This window comes from Sorex araneus, chromosome 6 (assembly GCF_027595985.1).
Source record: "Sorex araneus isolate mSorAra2 chromosome 6, mSorAra2.pri, whole genome shotgun sequence".
NCBI classification, from domain to species: Eukaryota; Metazoa; Chordata; class Mammalia; order Eulipotyphla; family Soricidae; genus Sorex; species Sorex araneus.
In genome coordinates this window covers 60,515,408-60,520,265 of record NC_073307.1, presented here as the reverse complement: position 1 = coordinate 60,520,265, position 4,858 = coordinate 60,515,408, and positions in this window count along the sequence as shown.

Genomic DNA, 4,858 nt, shown 5'->3' with positions numbered 1-4,858 from the left:
CTTTCCTCCAGTACCAGGGACTGGACCAGGTCCCTCTATATTCAACCATTTTTCAATATGTTTTTGAATTGGGGAAACCTTCTTTCTTTCTTTCTTTCTTTCTTTCTTTCTTTCTTTCTTTCTTTCTTTCTTTCTTTCTTTCTTTCTTTCTTTCTTTCTTTCTTTCTTTCTTTCTTTCTTTCTTTCTTTTTCTTTTTTTTTTCTCCATTCTCATAGCTCCCCTGGGTCTCGAGAGAAGCCAAAACTGGCAGGAAAAGAGGGTGCAGGGGTGGTTGGTGAGGGGGCAGCCGGTGTCCATCTCCTGCAAAGCTGTACCATTTGAAGCCACTCCCTTCCCCTGATCTCTTTCCCAGCCATCGTGCTGAGGAGTTAGACAGAGACCTGAGATGGGCTGGTGAGAGGCGCTCTCGGCTTTGGCACGAGCTGGGCAGTGGTCATAGGGCCTGAGCCATGTCCCCCCCAGGATGGCTTCAACTCCTTGTTGCAGAGGGTGGAAGGGAGCAGGGGACAAAGGAATTTCAGGCAAGTCACAAAGTGCGGCGGGAGCATGACTCTCCCCTCCCCTGACACCTCCAAGCCCAGAGGGCCTCTGAGCAGCTTTGGGGCAGTGAGTGACCTTCATGTTCTGCCCTTGCAGAAGAAACTTGTCACTGGCTACTGTGCTTGCTGATGCTCCCCTCTGGCCACAGGCTGTTCCATAGCAGATGTGTGGGGAGGAGAATGCCTTACCTTGGCTTTGTACCTGGCTGGCTGCCTTACCGGATGATCTGTGCAGGTCTGTGTAGGCGTCTCTCCTGGGGCTCCAGAGATGTCCTGGGTCCCTTCTGGATGTCCTCACTTGCACATCACACCCATCATCTGGGCCTGACTCTGGCCCCTAGCTGGCAGTCAGGCAGCTGGGCCCAGAGAGGTCAAGGAGCATGTTGTGGTCCACTTACAATGGCCCATGTCCACATATTGAAGTGGGCCAGGTCTTGGGAGGGTATGGCCTCTGACCTCTGACAGTCCTGGGGATGGGGTCCACTCCTGCTCTCAGGAGCCCAGCACAGACCTCCAGCAGCCCCTCCAGGGATGGGGAGCCAGGGCTCCCATGCCTTAGTGTCCCTGTTCACAAAGTCCCCCCCGTCACACATAGTTTTGCTCTGCAGAGGGGTCAGATGGGGGGTGGTGCCCAGGCAGCTGGCTGTCCACACATGACCAGCAGGAAACCCTGAGTCAGTGGGCTTCAGGGGACCCAAGTGTTTGGAGTGTGGATACCACAGTATCCACACTCCAAAGTTTGGAGTGGGATGACAATACTACGAAGGTTGAGGGTGGAGAATGTCGGGGGGTGGATGCTGCCACCAGTATGGGAGGTGGCACCAACACTGGCTGCTCTGGCCCAGGGAAGGCCCATGAAGTCTGGGCGGGCAGTGGGAGGACAGCAGGTGGCCAAGCCAGCACCTTGGGTTGCAGACTCCAAGGTGGGCACCATGGCAGTGGGGCCCAGGGGTCGGTATGTCCTAGACCACATCAGGAGAGGTGCCCAGATGGAGCAGGTGCGCTCTCCCCACCGACTCCAGAGGAAGCCCCGGTGACCACAAGCTTCCACAAGCAAGGCCTGGGTATACAGGTTCCAGGACTAAGACTCCCAGCCACACTGCGGAGGCAGAGGAGTTGGGCTGTCCCTCCCCAGCTCCCCGCCTGCTCTTGACCCTGGCTATCACGCCCATAATCTGCCTCTGGGCGCCATCGCAGCACACCAACAGCCCTGGTCCAGGGATTCCCAGTTGAATCCCAAAATGGACTATTGCCCTACAGAGATGTCTCTGGACCCCAACCATTTATAATCTTAGAATTCCAGAAGTGTGAGGCTGCAAACTCTCATCACATTCAAAGTGAGCAATAGAAAATAAATTATCTAAAGTCTGCCCCTGGCAGGCAGGCTTGAATGGTGGTGGAAAATTCGAGCAAACTATATGCCCAAAAGTAGAGAGAGTGTATATGGGAAATTGTCTGCCATAGAGGCAGGGTAAGGACTGGGATGGGATGGGGGGTGGAATACTGGGGACATTGGTGGTGGAAAATGTGCACTGGTGGAGAGATGGATGTTCGATCATTGTATGGCTAAAGCTCAAACATGAAAGTTTTGAAACTGTGTCTCATGGTGATTCAATAATAAATAAATAAATAAACAAACAAACCAGGAGAGGTGCCTACTGGCCCAGCATGCAGGTTCTGCATATCCCAGGGATCACTCTATACTGCCATCTGCCCCCTCCTACACACACACATACACACATGCACACGCATGCACACATGCATATGCACGCACACATGCACACCCATGCACTGGGCCTGAATAAGTAAATGTCGGTAGGCATTTGTTGCATATCACGAGCCTCCTTGGGGAGCTGAGGAGGGTTTTCAGACAAAGTTCCTTGAAAACACAGGTTCTCACAGAACCAGCAACTCAGTTCTCGGCTCTGAACTAGGTCAGCTCAGCAGGGCACTCCCAGAAGGGGCCCAGGCCCCATGTTCTAGGCCCCCTGGGCGGGGCGCCACAGAGCATTACTATGGGAAAAGCTATTTAGGGACCGTCTATTTCTGCCGGGATATTCTTGGGGTGTTTTATGAGGCACCTGGAGATGGCAAGGATTAGCTGTGTTTTGTTCCCCTGGGAGCCTCTGGGTGACAGCAGGACCACAGGTAGAGCAGTAGCCGCGCAGACAGAGCCAGGGGCTGGAGAGACAGAAAGGCGGGCCCTCCATGAAGCATCAGGTCCCGTGCTCAGACCTGCCAGAGACGACCATCACCTTCTCCCTGCATCTCCCTCTTGGCAGCTTCTGGGCACCTGGTGGCCCGTGTGTCCTGTCCCATAACCCACTGACCCAGGCAGACCCCCCCACCTGTCAACATTGAGGAACATGGCAACAGGCCCTGTGATTGCAGGGTGCAGTGTGCAATTTCCTTCGTGCAGTCCACAAGCAGCAAGGATCTTGCTGTAAAATAAGATATTAGCATGTGCCAAGAGTCCTGGAATGTTTGAATAATTCGCAGGCCATGAAAGTTGCAATCATCACACCATAAAGAAGGGAATTAGAAAAAAAAAGAAATATAGAACTGAACAGCTTAAAAATCAACCACTTAATGAAATTCATCAGTTATACAGTGGGGGGTGGGGGGCCGTGGGTATACTGGGGATTCTGGTGGTGGAATATGGGCACTGGTGAAGGGATGGTGTTTGAATATTGTATAATTGAGACATAAACCTGAAAACTGTGTATCTTTTCATATGGTGATATAATAAAATTTTTTTAAAAAATCAACCACTTAAAAATACAGATACTATGGGGCCAGAGATAGTACAGTGGGCAGGGGACAGCGGGGCAGGGGGGCATTTGCCTTGCATGTGGCCAACCCAGGTTTGATCCTCGACATCCCATATGGCCCCCTGAGTATTGCCAGGAGTAATTCCTGAGTGTAGAGTCAGGAGCAAGGCCCGAGCATTGCCAGCTGTGACCTGAAAAAGCCAAAAAAGAAAAATAAAAGTATATTAATGGAGAGCTAGAGAATATAGCAAAGTATAGCAGCTAAGGCATTGCCTTGCACACAGCTGACCCAGGTTAGATCCCCAGCAACTCATATGGTTCCGGGAGCCCCACTAGGAATGATCCCTGAGCACAGAGCAAGGAGTAAGCCCTGGGGCTGGAGCGGTAGCACAGCAGGTAGGGCGTTTGCCTTGCACTCGGCCAACCTGGGTTCGAATCCTAGCATCCGCTATGGTCCCCTGAGCACCGCCAGAAGTAATTCCTGAGTGCAGAGCCAGGAGTAACCCCTATGCATTGCCGGGTGTGACCCAAAAAGCAAAAAAAAATTAAAAAAAATTTTAAAAGTCCTGAGCACTGCCAGGTATATGACCCAAAAGTTTGAGAGAGAGAGAGAGAGAGAGAGAGAGAGAGAGAGAGAGAGAGAGAGAGAGAGAGAGAGAGAGAGAAAGAGAGAGAGAGAGAGACTGGGGACCACAGCCTGATGGTGAAAATGGCCCATGTAATGCAGAGCTGCTAGCATACTTATAGAACATCTGAAGGGGTCAGAGGTGTAGGACTCTGTGTCCGTGTGATTTACATTCTGGCAGAGGCAATCTCTGAAGGAGATTAACTCAAGGAGATGCTCTGTCTCCCAGGGACACCTATATTGCTTTTCTCTTTCCTTCTAGTTGTATATATCAAACAATTAAGTCAAACAATTAGTCAAACAATTAATTCTACTTCTTACCAATACTTGCAGTCATTTGGATAAACAGAGTAAGAGATAAAGATCCCAAAACTTAGTTCTCTGGGCTCTGAAAGCAAGCCAGGCTTTTACCATAAATCCCAGACTAAGTCCTCAAGCCAGTTCAGCTTGTCCTTCCCCATGGGGGTCTTGTCTCTTAAGTCATAACAGCTTGCATCAAGACCATGTATTTATGCTTTATAGACTGTCCCATTTTGATGCTGGGGTAACTGTGCTACTCGCTCCAGGTCCATCCAGGTCCCATGACAGGACCTCCCTTTTAGGATGTTAGCAACTATAGCAACTGTAGCCTGAGTCAAGTAATTATGACAGATGAATAGATAGATTTCAGAATCAATCAACTCCCAAATATTAGGAGCATAGCATTAATGGTCTTTCTGTGTTTAAGAAAAGAACATTGTTCTATAGTAAAAAATGAAAAGGCTACAAGGGAAGTAAAAGAGCAAGTAATTCACTACAAATACAAAATCCAGAATTACCAGCAAGTTTTGGCTTATAAGTGACCAAGATTGACCTGGGTAATTGTGACAACGAGGTGTAAAACACAAAGGAAAGGTCAAAGATAATCTCAGGGAATTAAGGA